Source organism: Episyrphus balteatus, chromosome 3, assembly GCF_945859705.1.
Source record: "Episyrphus balteatus chromosome 3, idEpiBalt1.1, whole genome shotgun sequence".
Classification (NCBI taxonomy): Eukaryota; Metazoa; Arthropoda; class Insecta; order Diptera; family Syrphidae; genus Episyrphus; species Episyrphus balteatus.
Genome location: NC_079136.1, coordinates 100,481,731 through 100,500,034, shown reverse-complemented (window position 1 = coordinate 100,500,034; position 18,304 = coordinate 100,481,731). Strand labels below are relative to the sequence as shown.

At 29.9% G+C, this 18,304-nt stretch overlaps 1 protein-coding gene across 7 annotated transcripts in view; it reads right to left on the bottom strand.

Moving 5' to 3' along the window:
* Window positions 1-18,304, bottom strand: part of LOC129916180 (extracellular sulfatase SULF-1 homolog) — a 155,118-nt gene that overhangs the window by 50,962 nt on the left and 85,852 nt on the right. For all 7 annotated transcript variants that reach the window (XM_055996006.1, XM_055996004.1, XM_055996002.1 and 4 more), the window contains one exon: window positions 5,642-5,740. The gene's annotated coding sequence lies outside the window, so the exon portion shown is untranslated. The remainder of the gene's footprint in view (window positions 1-5,641; window positions 5,741-18,304) is intronic.

Below are 18,304 nucleotides of genomic sequence, written 5' to 3'. Positions count from 1 at the left end.
AGAATTCTTATTAAACGCAGCTTGCAGTTGCATTTTTCCCCCAAACGGCTGTGGTTCGTCTATGCTTCGGCACGCAAAAAGATTACACTGTGTTACAAAATAAAAATTACTTTCGAAGTGATCGAAGTGACCTAGCAAAGGTTGTATGTATTACTGAGTACATCATATTTCGGTCCTTGAACCTCAAAATTTTAAGTTATCGTCAAAAAACCGTTTTTCAATGTTTTCAGATTTCAACGATTTTTTACTCAATTGTAACTTTAAGATTCAGATCACAAAATCTACACCCCATATATTCAAAAAGAACAAGTACTCCTCTGTTTAAAACTGTAAAAAAATTGAAACTGACCGAAAAATTACTGGGTAAAAAATCGTTGAAATCTGAAAACATTGAAAAACGGTTTTTTGACGATAACTTGAAATTTTGAGGGTCTATGAAAAATTTCAAGTGCCGAGATATGATGTACTCAGTAATACCTACAACCTCTGCTACAACACTTCCAAAGTAACCCTTTTTATTTTTTAACACAGTGTTATCTTTGAAAAAATTAAATTTCAATTTTTACTCAGGATTAAAAAGTGTTGTTACTTTTTTTCTATTCCAAATGCTCCAGAACAGAACGAAGCAATAAAACACATTTAAAGTTTAACCAAACAACCCCAAGTGAAAAGTTAAAAATTTTGTCTTCTGATTAAAAAAAAAATAAAGAAATAACAATAATTGTTCTTTTATTTTTTCAAAATAATTAAGGCCCTTCACTGCTTCTGCTGTGAATCGCATTTAACTCCTACACTGCGGGCGTATACTGTGCGTAGGTGGAATGTAAAAGGCCTATTACAAATTAAAGTTCATCTCTTCATTTAACGCACATGTTGTACCAGATTGAAAGAATTTTCAAATTTGAATACGAAGCTTCAGGGCAAGATTTAACGAGAATTCTTGAGTGTGTTATTTTAAAGAAGACAAAACAAGGCGGTTGATTTGATAAATTTAAATAAAAAAAATTGCTATGCCATCAGAATATTTACTTAATAGAGAGTTATGCCGCCAACTGGCAAATAATAATACTAAAATGAGGAAGTGAATGTAGGTAAGAAAATAGTTTTACCTATTAGGAGCAATAAGGTACAAATAAAAGTAGATCATGAGTGCGATAAACTTAAGTTGCTCTGGGCTTAATTTGATATAAAGTGCGGGTGGAAATTCAAGAATATTTTTAAAGGACAACAAATACATTTTTTTCATCGAATGCCTTGTTAACGTATCCAATTCCCATTTAACAAGAGCTCTAGGTTATAAAATTTTGTACCCAAAAACCATTAGAATGTTTGTAAAACATTAAACTAAATAAATATTTAGACCAGTGCAAATAATTTTTGAAAAAATAATTATTATTTGCAGATAAAATGAGTGATATGGAGATTTACGATAAATGGTATTGATTAGGAGAAAAGGGCCGAAAGTGGGGAATGGCAAAAAAAAGGCGGGGATGAAAAAATGGGATTTTTAACGATATCTGACAAAAAATCCCTTGTATCGAAAAAAAATGTGTGCAAGATTGTATACCTTTAATTAAAAGATCTACAACCTTTATTTGGATCATTTTTTTATATAACTTCAAAAACATTGTTTACCTTCAACAAAAATGTTGGATTTTTATGAAATTTTGTAAAAATTTAAGTTTTTATGTTTCAAGTAATTTCGAATTTTGTTTAAAGCAGAAAACATATTAATTTTTTTAAATGACCAAATTAAAAAAAAAAAGTTGATGAAAAAAATGTTGGCACTTTTTTGGTTGAAATTTTTGTAAAAAAAAAAGGAAGGAAAAAACAAAAAAAAAACAAATTTTTGAGATCAAGTTTTCCTTAAATGCTATTAATGAGGTGTCTTAATTTTTAAATGCCTATATTTTTTTCACATCTTACAAAGTCCTACAAATTAAAATACTGACAGTGAAAAATATTGGGAAAATATATTAGCTCTTGTAAAACCAACCCACTGTCAGGTTTTTCGATTTGAATTTCTAGCGAAATCAACTTTCAAGTGATTTTTGGTTCAATACAAATGAAAACTAGAATTTAAAACATTCATATGAATCAAAAATGGATGTAATTTTGTTTAAAAAACATGAACAAATTTGGAATGGTCTTATTTTTAAACGGTGAGTGAGGATAATTTCAAAAGAAAAATTTGTTAATCGCCCCTAATACAAATTTTTTCCACTATTTACGTATATTACTGGGCTATATTACTAACTAAACTTTTAAAGAGTTTTAAAATAAAAAATTTCGACGTCAAGTCAAAAATTTTCTTTGACTTTTTTTATGATTCTCAATACTTTGGGTTTTAATACTAATTATGATGCTAATATTAGTTCAAAATACTACAAGAAGTTTATCTTCTCCATGCAAATTGGTTTCACTTATATAATTCAACACAACACTCCACCATAAGAAGATGATTTTATCCAAGATTGTCTGCGTAGGTCGTTTTGTTGATTTGAGAAAAAACTACCATTTCAAGCGTGGGTTTACAAGATGATGACCACTTGGCTTTGATTTTAAATGGCAACACAAGAATAAGCTGGACAAACAGTCCATTAATAAAGCCAACGCCATATGGTCTGGCAATTCAACCATTTCATTTCCTGTCATTCATCATCATCATCTATAACATAGACATTGTGCAGGGCAAAGTTGTTAAAAACAACAACAAAAAAAAGGTTCTCAAAACCATACACCCACCGAATTGATTGGGTTTTAATGTTTTATAGCCTTGCGTGATATGTTTAGCTGCTGCACTTTGTAGCTAAGGAAAGAGTAGCTTTCAGATTAACTAGCGTAGGTTATTTATCCGCTGTGGATTAGGCTTTTATTGTCATTATGGGATATGATGGCTATAATTGGGAGACAATTTTTCAAATTATGGTAATTTCCAAGAGAAACATTTTATTGCGTGTTAGAAGCGGGTTATTGTGTGAGTATATGTATCTGAATATGAACCATTATTATTAAAGGCCGTAGACCAATGGTCTGGTAAAATCATGAAAGGTTTTAGCTGTAACAGAGTTATTGAAATAAAAATATTATTTGAAATACAAGAGAAAATATATGTTGACAACAGTAAACGAAGTTTGTCGTTTTGCATCAGCTTGGGGACTGGGATTTTCAGTTAATTTTGTTTTTCATTTATATTTGTACCCTTTAAATGAGATAAAACATCCTCGAATAATGCTTAGATTTTAAAAAAGATAAGAGACACTAGGTATATGATTGGAAAACATTAAATTTTTTCATAAACCTTTTAAAGAATAATTTGTTTGGAACTAACAAATTAATAACCTAGTTAATATCCCTTCCAAAATATTTAATTGACTACAGGTTTGACTGAAATCAAATAAAGGTGCGTGTTTTTAATGCAATTATAATTTTGGAAAAGCCCAATGAAGTTATCATTATTGATCATTTTTGTCGAAAGATAGCAATGTTTGTTCTAAATAATATGTGTTTGGTTCTGGAATGAGTACCATTGTGTCTCTGAATTGTGTTGGGGAGTTAAAAGATTTATTGGAAAACATTAGCCATAATGAAGTGTAATGGAAAACTGATGGTTTTATGATTAAAGATAAAGAGAAAGCATGCATATAAAATCAATTCCCTGCATTTTCAAAAACACATCAAACATAAAATAGAAAATGGGAGTTGAAGGTACATTTTTAAAAAATTAAAATTCACGTGGGGAAAGGAAGTGGGTGAGAAGCAAGTGGAGGGCAATACGCCAATTTATATTTTCAAACAAGGTGCAATAAAATGCAAAAAAAAAATCCTGTTAATAATTTTTGTGATGTCAAATCCTTTTTTGGGTAATTTGATACATCTATGCATAGATTGGAAATTAATTTTTGTATGAATAAAATTAAAGGACTTTGCCATCCCAATTTTCTCAAAAATTGCTTTTGTATTACAAAAATATTTTTGAACCGTTATTAATAGTGGAACCGTTGATTTCGGCTTTTCTCGTGAACGAATAAACTGGTAAAAACGAAAATGGTAACAGTAAAATTAAGAACTGTTAAAAAAAAAAAAAAAAACATTTATGGGTATTTAAAAATGAAGGAAATGTAATTTATGTAAAAATAAAACAATTTGCATTGAATAAAAAAAATGCGCATACACCCCAGTGACCCATATACTCTGAAATAGTAAAACAAGTTTAGTTTTGTTGACCATTCACTAACCGGAAATTGATGTAGCTTATTTTATTAGTTTAACTGAGAGAAAAAACAATAGTACTAAGTTTTAGTATACACAGGACTGCTGGCGCCCACTTGCCCCTCAATGGCTGTGAGCATAAATACTCTACGAATGTATTAAATATTTAATGGACTTCTGAAAAATAAAACACGGTTTCTTTATTATTCCCTTCCAATTACATGCTTTTCCAGACAAGTGCCTTCTTATTCTGCTGTAAAATTTTAGGTTTTGGTTAATTTTAAGCTTTTTTTTTTTTACTTTTGATAAACTGTTTGAATTAAATACATTATGTAAATATAATTTACCATTTATGAATTAAAAATTGCCGTTTTTTGCAGATTTGTTTTTAAACTCAACATATTTTAAATAGCTCTTATAGGTTCAAAATAAAATTAGTTTGAATAATTTTTCATACATTTATGTTTTCTTATTACATTTTTAATGTCCTACACCACACTTCATTCTGAGTATAACACCATTTAACAAAAACAAACTTGGCAAAAACTTCACAAAAAAAAAAACATTCTTAAAGGGCATGCAACTGCATGAAGCTACTTACTTATTATAAATACTTTCGAGCATTTAAAATGACACTTCATAAACCAGAAAAGAGAGAGAGAAAGAAAACGAAAAGCCTGAAGGCTTGCTGCCAACAAAAAACTGCAAGTTATTGTCACGCTTTTTGCCAAGAATTACCCCTAAAGAGGCAATATTATTTTATTTTTTTGTTTTAACCACATACATTTTAGAAAATATGATAAAGTGGAATTTTTATTTGAACTTCTGTTCCTTTAGTGTGCATTTTTATATTTTTTTTTCACAAGGCACAATTACCATCTTTATGGAAGAGAATCATGTAACTATTTGAAATAGGATCTAGTTGTGGTATATTTGTAGAAAATAATAAAATAAATAATCGAATTAGACTGTGTATTTACAGAGGAGTAGGAAGGTAAAATCAATTCGTCTGGGAAATAAAGGGAAAGGTCTTAATAAAAATACACAATTTTAAATTTTAGAATAAAAATGATAATGAGTTGTTAAAATGTTGACAACCAAAAACGTTACAGAACAGACCAAAAAATTTGAAGCATCAAGAACAGACTTCTGAAGTAATTTCTAACCTCTATCTTTTTTGTTCATCACTTTTAGAAGTAGGACCTAAGACATAAAATATTTAAAATTTTAAGCTAAATATTTCTTTACCAAATTCCTTCACTCTCTGACCAACAAAAATTGAAATCATTTGAAAACAAAGGGAGGGGCCTACAAATTATTGATTTTTGTTGTTCATGTTTACAATATTCCATTTAGAGTTTGGTGATCTGATTACATCTTTGATGTTAAAACCTAACTTACCACAGAAAAAGATATTTAGGCAACTTACCTTTTTTAAATTTTAGTGTATTTTTATCGAGTTGTTGGGGTATTCTGCTAAGCATGTACTATACAATCATTCTTCACAAACTCAATAATGCTGTTTTATCTGAAAATAATTCAATAAAATATTTATTTAATACAATATTTAGGGCTAACATACAAAATTTAAAAAAATGCATTATACATAAAAATAAAATAATTTTAAAACTACACAAGTAGGTACACATACCTACATACCTAATAATATTTTTTTATGACAAACTTTAAATTGTTTTGATAGAAAAAAAGGTTCTTGTGATTTTATTTTTTTTTTTTTAGTTTTAAAATTTAGATTTAAAAAGTGAATTTATTTCAATTTTTTTTTTATTTTTTTATTTCAATTTTAATTTTCAAATTAAATTCGTTTAAACCAATTGATAAAAAATTACTTTGCTCGTAATTGTATAGCTTTTATAAAGAAATGTGTTTGCTGCAAACTCTTATTTGTAACCCTATTAGTATGTATCTTTTTGATTTTTTTCCATTGTTAGGCAATGAAAAAGCAGTTAAAAAGCTATGTTTGGAGATTCTGCCCGCTAACTTTAGGCATATTTTAGCGAAAAATTAAAAAAAAAGTAAAAACCCATGCCAGCTACAATTTGAATTTGTTAGTTTGCACAACAAAGTAGCACATAATTAGCTTCAGTTAATGAGATTATTATTGGTTCCTCCAAAGTATTAAAACCAGTCTCTTATGTGCATGTTGTTTTCTTTGAAACATTTTTTTTTTAACTTTGTCATTGATGTTTCAAACTCATAACATATTAAAATAAACAAGTTTACAACAAAGAATACAAATAAAAACTAAAAGAAATATTAATGAAAAGTCAACATTAAAGCTTAATAACACGAAGTTCATAACTGTAACCATTTCAAATGCAATTTCTCGTTTTTAACCTACAGGCAATTGCGGAAACACGACTTAATCCCTATCGGCTATTTCTATGTTTCAAACAAACACACAACCAAAGCTAAACGAACACGGATATTACTTAATTTGCTGTTAATTATACTTTTATGTTGGGATTTGTTTTGAGGCGCCTTTTTTTTTTTACCTAGGAGCACATTGGTAATACTCGGTTTGACAAACTATTTGACTGGCAGGTGGCTTGGTCACATTTCCACATAACAAGACTTCTAGCGCACCTTGTTTTGCTGTTGCATTAAAACGTAGCCTCTGTGTGCGATTTCAATTTTAAATGCACTCAAGTGGTGCATTAGCAAAGTGTTCGAATAAAAAATGTTATAACAGAAAAAAACAACACATTTATGGGATTGTGATCTTAATAATTAGTGAAGGTGTTCACAAGTAATTTACAATTTATGTTAGCTGTCAAGTTTTGTTTTTTATAACGTTTTTTTTTATATATTTTGTTCTAGTGTCGATAATTGTTGAATTGATTTGTAATAAACGCAGTTTCTATAAACAAAGATAATAGCTGTCAGATCAATTATTCAGCAACAATGCCAACTTTGAATAGGAAAGATTTCTTGTTTGATAGTGTGAATCTTTGAAAGGTATTTTTTAAGAAAAAGCTTTTAAGAACGTCGTATTTAAATTGAAATGCATATTAAGTAAGATTGATGGGATCTGCGGTAGTTTCATTATGTGGTTTTATGTGGACTAAAACCGAAATACATATTTACACGATAAGATTTAAAGGAGTTGTTTATCTAGTTATTTCTTCAAGGTAACGTTGAGGAAGCTGTTGAGAATAGTTCTTAACGATATCGTCACAGGATCGGTTTAGTTATGAATTTACTGACGAGGTGGACATGCAAACTTTTCAACAAAAAACAACAGAAACTAGAATATACAAACCAACTAATTTGCCCTTATTAACTGGACAAAGAGAAGCGTCCTCTGCCGTTTAAAAATATTTATCCTGCAAATCCATAATTAAAATAACAAATACACAAGAAACACTGACAAACTAACCAACTTCTGACATTGAAATAAAATAAAATATTTTTGAATTTCACCATTTTTTTTTTTTTTTTGTTTAACAAAACCATTATAAACCTAATTACATAAAACTTCCGCTCACTAATTAATCAAAAACATCATCAACCAACGGTTCTACAGTAAATGTTCGACGACTAATTTTAAGACGAACAAGCAATATTTATATAGAATCGGATAGAACCAAATAAAACTTTGATTTTTTTTATGGGTCCCACCCCACCGACTCGGCTGCTGTCCGCTACCGTTGTCAGCACCTCGTTAAATATTTAAAATGAAAAGATTTACTCCTTTGAGGAAACGTTCATGATGTATCTAAGAGATTGCACAGATAGAATTCTATTTTGAAACGCAGATTAAAGTTGATTTGTTTTTTTAATTTATTTATTTTTTTTTTTTTTTTTGCATTTTGAAGAATTGCATCTGCTTTGTGTCCCGTTTTTTTCAAGTGTACTTTTAGTCCTCTGCAATGTTTATATTTTATTTTGTGAAAACCAAATTAAAATGTTGTTTGTTATTTTTTTTTTTTTTGCTTTGCTTTTACTTTTGTTTTTGCTGCTCTTTACTTTTCGCATTTTTCAATTTTGGCTGACGAAGTTCTATTTTTAAACTTAATTTGGTTTGAGTACGTTGATTTTTAACAGACACTGGCGCTGCTGGAAAAATTTTAAATCACATGCAAGATACATAACTTTTAAAGTTCTAAATATTCAAAGATGTGTTTGTTTATCCCAAAATTGGGCGGGTTTCAAAATGTATATTGTAGAATGTAGATGTCTGTATACATTTTGTGGTTGTGAATTTACGGACTTTTAATATTATAGTGCAATCTTGTTTGGCACCAGGTTACTTTACTTTCTTAATTTTGCAGCTCATTTTATGATTTCTATTAAGTTTTTTGAAAGATTAAATTTACTTTTATCAGCCGTTAATTTTAAAGATGTTTTTTTTTCCCCAAAAACGGCAATGACGATTTCGATTAAAAAATACTTGTACCGTCACACATTAGATCGTGATTTTGAACAGTTGTAAAGTACCTGCCATAGAACCATTTTCTTCATTCCCGACTTTCTCGTTAACAACTTTAACCATTTCAACGAAAATTATTGCACGAAAGTGTTTTAGTAATCACAATTTAAAAACTAAGAAACAGTTTCAAAAATATATTATTTTTGGATTAAAAAAAATATTTTTTTTTTTTTGAAAAATCAATTTGTTTGAAACGGATAAGTGAACTTTCATCAATTTCTCCTCTCGAATTCTATATAAATTGTTCCTTGAACTATGATAGGAATTTTAACTACCCTTGTGGTGTTTTAAAAATAAAATGCACGACTGGGTCGCACGAACTTGCTCTTGGAGTTAAAGTTGCTTAAATTTTTAAGACTTTTTATGTAGAAATTTGGAAAAAAAAAATAAAATTCGTTTAAAAAAAAAAATAAAATAAAATCTGAAATTAAATTGCCCTCCAAAACAAGTATGCAGTTTTGATTGATATATTAACGTGCATTTTTAGAAAAAAAATTTTCAAAATCGTTAGAGCCGTTTTTTAAAAAAACAATTTTTTATAAATAATTTTTTGGAAAAAAAGTTTAAAAATAAAATTGTAATGCCATTTTGTAGAAATCACTAATCAACATCTAAAAACAAAATTTCAAAAAAATTCAATGTCCCGTTTTCGAAAATTTCATTTTTCAAAAAAAAATTTTCAAAATTTTTTTAAAAATCCAAAAATTATTTTTTTGGAAATTTTATTTTTGGTTTATATTTAAATTATATAAATGCTTCTTCACAAAAAGTTTCGTTGAAATCGAATAAGAAGTTTCGGAGATATTCGAATTTAAAAAAAACGGTTCTATGGCAGGTACCGTTAATAATGATTTTCAAATAAAAAATTTTTCATTGAAATATAGACCTTAGCGTAAAACTAACATTTGAATTTTTTAAACAAAATCGTTGGAGCCGTTTTCGAGCTATTTTAATTTTACTAAAATCGGTATATGACAAGTACCGTTATTTTTGGTCCAAAAAAATTAATTCCAAAAACCCCTCTGGAGAGTCGCCAAATAACGCTACATACCAAGTTTGACATTAATCGGTCCATCCGTTTAGGCTGTAGCTCCTTATACAGACAGACAGACAGACAGACTGACAGACTGACAGACTGACAGACTGACAGACTGACAGACAGACTGACAGACAGACAGACAGACAGACAGACAGACAGACGGACTTCCGGGACCCACTTTTTTGGCATTGTCTACCATCGTAATGTCATGGAAAAATGTTATCTCAACTTTTTTTTTTTGTACGAATGCATAACTTGATATATAGTACCTATATCGCAAGTAAAAATGGTAGCTAAAATTTCTTGAGTGCGTGCCTTTATTATTAAAAAAACAATAAGTTATCAATCCCGAAGAAGTTTATACATATTTTTGGGGTGAATTAAAAATTTATATATAATTAAGTCTAAGTCTAATCACATCTTCTAAAAAATACACTCGAAAAAATGGCCAAATCCTGAAAATTTAAAATGCACTTAGTCCAAATTGTTTTTTGTTCCTTCCGTAACAAAATTTCATTTAATTTTCTTCAAAGGTATTTCCAATTTTGTATTGGAACGATATTGATAAAGTTGTTATTCTTTTTCGCTGCAATATTCCTTTTTATAATTAAATACAAACGACCTTGAAGCTTCTCTGAGGTGTAAAAACCAAAATACCTTTTAAGCTCTCAATTTTTTATCAGCATGAAAAGATATCTATTTATCCATTCAAGGTGAATCATGAAATAAAATCTAAAATGTATCTTATCGTATTTTCATCTTTTCTCCCTCTGAGCGTGATGTTTTGGTTTTTATACACCGAATGAAACCCGATCTTCTTGCATCCGCATCGATAATTTGATTATAGTCATGGTTCTTCTTTCCTGTTTCCTTGTGCTAAAGCTTCCTTTATCCCTGATGGTGGTGACATTGAATTTGAATCTTGTGTATTGCACATTAGGGGTTCGGGTTGGTGTTTTTTTTTTTCATTTTTTTAAATTAACGTCTTGTTTCCTTCATTTGCTTTTTTCTTCAACAGACTTTAGATTTTGTCACTTTATATAACAAAACACGAATAAAGTCCAAGGTGAGCAACTTTCTGCGACAGAGTTCAGTTGTCGTCAAGTGTGCGACAAAAGGAGGACATCACGAGACTCACGCGAACATGAGAAGTAAAAATAGGGTGACCAAAATGTTATGTTTTGAAACAAAGTCAGGCATTTTTTCACTTCCTGACGGAATATGAAAACTAAAAGAAATGGAATGCAAAATTATATGGAAATTCGATTTTTTTTATTTTTAAGTATCGCACTATAGGTTTTATAGTATTTTTTAAGCATTTTTTCGGAAATGTTTTTTCACCTGATCCAGAGATTCATAGAAACACATTTAGGGAATTAGGTCACTTTTAATATAGGATTATCTACATGGATGTAGAATTTTAATGCCGTTTTTCAGAATTAAAGAACTTCAAAAGAGAGCTTGTTGTTTTATTGCCAACTTTTAATTTTTAAAGAAAAAGAACTTTTTCGACATAACTTTTCTTTAAATATGGTCACTCTAATCATAATCAAAAACTTAAAGAAAGAAAACACATTTGGGTGATACAAGCAACTCAATATTCAGGGATGCGTATGTACAAAAATGTCTTCTTGACGACAGCAAAAAAAAAATCAGTTGAGTGTCTCTAAAAAGTTTAGGCGGTATCAGTATCAGTGTCGTCGCGTCATTGTCGTTGTCTGAGGATGTGAAAATCAAGCTTGAATTACGTTTGCGAATGACTAAGTCAATGTAGGTGAGTTTTTTTTTTATTTTTTTTTTTTTATTTTGAATTCACGGTCAACGCTGATGAGTCTCAAATTCCAAAGCGATTCGTCAGCAATAAGAATTCAAGTGCTTTGAGAAGTATATATGAAAAATGTTTTATGGTTTATAATTTTGAAAAGTTATGAGTATGTTTGTAGATACCTGGTATGTTTGTGTAAGTCAAGAAGTTAGAAAAGAAATAGATGAACTTAAACCCTATTGAGTTTTTTTTTTGGCAAAACAAACTAGGTAGACATCATGAACCAAGAAAACAATAATTAATATAATATATGAAGTTCAAAACAGATGCGACAAACGACTAAAGGAATAGATTAGTTTAAAAGGAGAAAAAGGCTGAAATTAACCAAAGGAAGCGCTTGGTCGTGTTTTGAAAACCGTAAGATCGGATTTTTTATCGTTTTCAAAAAATTGATTTTTAATAACGGCGCAAACAATTTTTTTTTTACTTTTAAAGTTCAACCTTATTTCCCACATTCACACAAACATTTTTACCCAAATCGATAAAGCCGTTTTTGAGAAAGTCAATTTTTAACCGACTTCCCAAAGTCGTAATGTAAAAGTAGATAAAAGTCGTGCTTGCAGTGTGGTCTTATTTTATTTGCTCCAGTTTTGATTATAGCAATCATGAGAAAACAGTTATACACCTATGCTTCGATCCATAGAAGTCCATTTTTCTTTTTTTTATAAAACTGATTATTTTTATTTTGGGTTTAACAGGAACTATTAATATTGTGGCCATAAAAATAATATTCCATTTTTATCTATAAAGTCGCAGAACCGTGTAAATATTTTACAGAAAAAAAACAAGTTATTTTCAAAAATTTGTTTTAAACTAGATAAAAACTGAAAATTATATTCATTTGACAAACTTTAAATCTAATGTTTACCCAAAAATAGGTCCAGTTCAATCGACTTATACATTGATTCCCAAAAATTACTAAACACCAAATTGAAACTAATCTTTCAGCAATTTTGGTCTAATCCAATAAAATTAAATTTTCCATTGTCACGTTTGCTCGTGCCTCCACATTAATCCAACCTAATCCGAGGTAAGCTATTTTCCAACATCATTCCATGTATCGTATACGTACAATAAATAATTTTGTTATAAATTGTTTTCTCCATTCAAACCAACAATAAAAATTTATATAATGCCTCGCAAATATCATACTCTCAACCGTGTCAATGAACTAAACTTTGGAAATTTATCAAGCTCAACAACTTAATTTAACCGGCCGACAGGCATTCTGTCCTTTCAACCTAAACCTACCCGCCGCACACCCGTGCTGCATACATATTCCATTCCATTATAAAGTCAGTCTAAATAAAATCGTACAACTATAATGGTATCTGCAGTGCAATTCCTGCATCTGACTGTGATAATACGCCATTAGCATGCAATTTCAGTGTTGTACATGTCAACATGTTAACATTCAACATATTTTTATTTATATTGTGTGTGTGGGTGGAAAAGTCTCAAGTATTGCGGATAGTAATTTCTCGAGCAGGATTAAAAGAATTAAAATTGCATTCCATATGGCATGAGGCGTGGTGGTTTGGGTTTTTGGTTATGAAACAAAGTGCAACAACTTTTCGTCCAAATGCGTCAGAAAAATTTTCATGGACACACATTATGACCAATCAAGTGCAGCAGATGCATGCAGGCGGAATGGATACTCTCTCGTTCATGTTCTCCTATTAAAATCCACTTCCACATCCGTCGTCATTCATCGTTCGTTCGTTCATTGTCGTAGTTTTGGCTTTCACAATATAACATTTTCTGTAGCTACTTGAAGAAGGCAAAAACTCGTTCATAGTTAATTCCGAGAGAAACGAATTTTCCTGCCTGGCAAATATCCCCGAAACGATTGGCGTTTTATTTTCAGTTTCGTCCTTCTGTGTGAAACGTGCAAAAGTGGGTTGTATTCCACAAGCTATAAGAACGAAGGAAAAAATGGAGAATGGATTTTTCCCAGGATCCTCGATGATTCGCAAAAAAAAAAGTAAAAGCGTGTTCAAATTCACCATTGCATTTATAGTAAATAAATGAAACCGGAGGACTCAGTCTGCAACATTCGGATATTATAGTGTTCAAAGTGATTTTTGGGGTTTGAAATTGTTGGTTTATCGATTTAGATATATGTATGGTTGCCGAGATGTTTCTCTTTTGGATGTTGACGCGGAAACAGAGCACCATCAGTGGGAGTATAATACTAAAAATCCTTACAACCAAATTTGAACAAACGAATTGCGGAATTCTGTTTGTGCATAGCACAGAGTTTTGGTTCTTTGAGTATATATGAGTTAAATACAATTGCAAATTTTCTTTTTTTTTAAATTGCAAAATTGGATTGCTTTCATGTCAGTGATTTGTGAAAAGCTATGTTAATATTTTTATCTAACACTGTACATATGTTTGATTTAAGAGCTTTATCTATTACACAACTGTTGTATTTATTTCAGCAAACATCATCAATTAATCACTTCAAAGCATTTTGCTAAACCAATTCTCAACTCGTTTGTTTATTAAAAAAAAAACTCTGTTAAGCAATATAAATCTAATTTTAAGTCGATTTCTTGACGAAAGATCACTTGCCATGTTTAAATAAAAATTAGAATTTTAAAGTACATATCATTACTTTTACAGAGCAATTATCCGAACCACGCATAGCCGCCTCCGTTTGACGGCAAATTGAATCAAACGCTAAGTGTTGAAAAGTAATTTTTGATCGTTGTCCGGTGGTATTTCAGCGGCAGTTCGGTTTTTGAAAAGCCATGCGGCGGCAAAATGGGGGAATTCCACTTTTACTCGTGCGAAGTAACAGAGCTTTACTTTTCCCTGGCATATATACGGACTTTCAAAATGGTCTTCACTTGGCTTCCAAACTTCCAAACAAAAATTTGACATTTCGTCCAGGTGGTGGAGCTTCTTGGACTCATCACCAAACTTGAAGAGCAGACTTGTAGCTAAATCCGAAAACATCGGACCAAAGGGCGCAAGGACTTTCAATCAGAATTGGTTCTTACTAACATATTGCATACGAATTTTATCCAGGCTGTTGAAGAAGTTAAAAATTAAAAACAGAAAATGGTCCACATCTTGATTAAGTATGTGAAAGTTGTTAACATGGTTTAAAATCATTCGTTTTTATAAAGGCTAGGCTTAGTACAGAAGTTCTAGCTTTTATAATAAAAGTTGCTAGGAGAGTTTATAAATTAACATACAAAAAAGAATAATTTTAGTTTAATTTTAATATTAATTTTATAAGAATAAAAATTTAATTTAATTTAATTTTGTGACAAACTATTAAATTCGTTTTTAAATTAAAAAAAAAGTTTGCCATTTTGATGACATTTTAAATTTACACACAAAAAATAATTTTCAAAAAAAAATCATCAACCCGGTTTAAAAAATTTGATTTTAAAGAACGACTAAATTTTGAAAAAAAAATATATTACGAATACTCAAAATCGTCAGAGCGGTTTCTAAGAAAAATAATCTAAATTTTAAAAATCTAAATTCATCCAAAATCATCAAAAATCTTTAACTTTGAAGCACATGGCAAAAAACTCTCTCTTCCATCAGAGGAATGTTGGCTTGGAATAAAACTTCGAAACTTCGTTAAAACAAGAAAAATTATTTTTGAGGAGCTTGATGACTTATCCAACAATACCTGCCAACAAAGAGCTTGTAAAAAAAGAACAATCAAAAACAAAACAAACAAAACAATTTTTAACCAAATTTTTTGGTTAAAAAAAAAAACAAGTAATTCTTTCAAATTTTATTCCAGCTGCTTTAACACAAAGGAATCTGATAGAAATACAAGAATTCTTTTTTCAGCAAAATAAGTTTTTACTCTCTTACACCTGCCTGTTTATCTACACTTGATCCATGATTTAAAGCCTTAAGCATTTTTTTTTAAATTCACAAAGTCTTTCATCTTTTACAAGAAAAAATATAAAAAAATAAGAAATAATTCGCTACTGACCTCCTTAGTGAAAAAAATATACAAAAATACATACTGATACACTATAGGTACATGTATTGTATAGTAATGAATATTATACTACACCAGACAGCTTTGGACTTTGAATAACCTCTTTTGTATTTTTTTGCCTGTGTTTTTTTGTCTCTTTGGGTTTGCTTGCAGCAGTCTCGAATGTGAAATGCACAAGTGAGATGTAAACGAAACTAACCCTTAACTCACCTAAAAGCCAAAAGACAAATGAATTTAAATAAATGCAAAAGACTCGCAGTGACCATTTATTTAATTTTGTAACTTCTTTTTTTTTTTCTTGGGAATACACTGTTTTTTTTTTTTTTAATTCCCAAAGTTGAATATTTTCCATTTGGCTCACGAATCAGAATGAAAAGTTTTGCATTCATACATTGAATGCTATAAAACAGTTTTATTTTCTAAAACAATTACCTATACTTGATTGTAATCTATTGCAAAATTGTTTCAAAACGATTTCAAACTAATTTCAAATCCTGTTCTAAGCCGCAGGTCGTTTATCCTCTCATGGATTCATTAATAGTATCAAAAAGGAGACTGGGCACTTTTGAATGGGATGTGCCCATTAGTGTAACACATTGAGACATACATCAGATGAAAGGTCTACATGAGTGCATTATTTCTTTGTTTAGACACAAAACTTCATCTCGTGGAAGGTGCAGTAGTACATTTTTAAAAAATTAGTCACAACCTTCGTATATTTAAATTATTTTAAAACCAACAAGGTAGTTTCTCACACTTCAAAGTACTGACTAAAACATTTTTTGTTTCATAAATATCCATTCTTGAAACAAGTTGATCGAGAATATAGCCAAAATGTATACTTTTCTGAATTTTATTACATACATTTTGGAACATTTAATGCATATCTGCACTTTCCCTGCACGAGATACAGACTTGTGCCCATACAAAAAAAATAGTACACTCATCGAGATTTTTCATTTGATGCATGTATTAATGTGTTACACCAATGGGCCACTTTTATATAGAAACTTTGAATTACAATAGTTATGTTGTAGGTGTACTGCGGCATACCTACAATTGTGTAAAATTGAACTACAGCAGAATTCAGACATCTTATTAAATTCAAAATTTTCATAAGGACTTAAATGTTAATTTTATTACAATTTCTTCACAAATGAAGAAGGAAAACTCCTAATCAATAAAATCGGAGAAGAAAAGAATACGGTTCTGGGTTCTGACATTTTCCCCGGTGTGCACTCAGAAAACGAAAATGAACTGATCTATTTTTGACAAACTGATGTAGATGTTAACGGATCTCCTGGATTTAAAATTTGAAAGTTCGGCTATTTTTTTAGCCCGATTTGTACCTTATGGGTCAGTTAAGTAAGTGCGACGGAAAAACATGTTTGGCTAGTTTACAAGTTTGCGTTTAAATGAATTTGTACTTTCTTTTAGTAAAGATATTTATTTAAATTTGAATCTATACATGCATTAAAAGTTATATTGTATTAAAAATCAATCGATGCACACCAAATTGCAAAAAAATTAAAAAAGTATAGGCCGAGTTTATATACATAAACAGGCTTTTAAAACTTTAAATGACGTTTTTTGTATGGAACAAACGTGATTTTAGGATGTTTAAGTCTGATAAACATTTAAAAGGGCGTTTTGAAATTGGGCTTAAGTCTTTTTCATATATTAATTCACGAAATCACATATTCCTGATTCATGAATTCCAACAAACACTTGAAAAAAAAATTTTTGTCCCAAAATATCCTTAATATCTAAAATTTCGCAATTGCTTTATCTTCAGTAATAACGTACAACACAGCTGTGCATTTATTAATGCTTTTTTTTTGTAAGAAATGGGGATACGCTTGGTATAGTTTTTCAGTCCATCTAGATAGGTATCACTTTAAAATGCATAACACACCCTTCGAAACAATACCAAAGGATTTTTTGTTAAGTTTCCGTTAAACAAGTTTTGCGAGAAGAGAATACAAAATTCACCTGAATATCCTGTTTTTTTTTTAAGGTAAAAAAATATTGTGCAGTAACATACAGTCTGCTCGTTTTTTTTTTGCCATACAAAGCACCAAAAGTACCTATTTGAAACTTGCAATTGAAAATTCACACGTCAAAGGAAAACGGCAGTTTGTCTTTTCGTTTCTGTTGTAGTTGTTTGAGTGAGTTGTTTTTTTTTTTATTTTTCTTCCTTTCGTGACATACATCACATACATGTACTTTGTACTTAATTTTTGGGTGCATGTCCTGCGACTTTATTTATAAGTTGGACATTTAATTATTTTTTTTTTCCTTTGGAGCTGTTTTTTTTATTTGAATTGTTAGGTACAATGTTTGTATGTTCAAAATTGTGTTAACACGTAAATAAGGAAGTGAAGGCATTTGAAATATTGATCCTTAGAAAAAAAAAAATAATAATGCGGTATTTCTTCATTTTTCGCTAATGCTTCAAAATGAGTCAACTTAAGCAAATCGCCTGTGGCGCTGAGTGTTTTTTTTTATCAATTTCTGTAACAATAGCTATATTTCCGAGTAAAATTCTTGTATAAAAATAAAATGGCTTGGTATAGAAGAAGCAAGGAATCCTCTTTTTTTCTAAACAAAAGATTCCATTGTATAAGCAATATAATTGAAAGATTGATAATTCTGGGATTTTTGACAATGCTGTGTTTGATACTCGAGGTTGAAAACTTATGATATTTTGTCATAACTTAAAAAAAAAAAAAACTGCCAAAAATTAAACAACCAGACGGTCTTTTTCTATAGAATCGACAAGGCTTCTTGACTTAT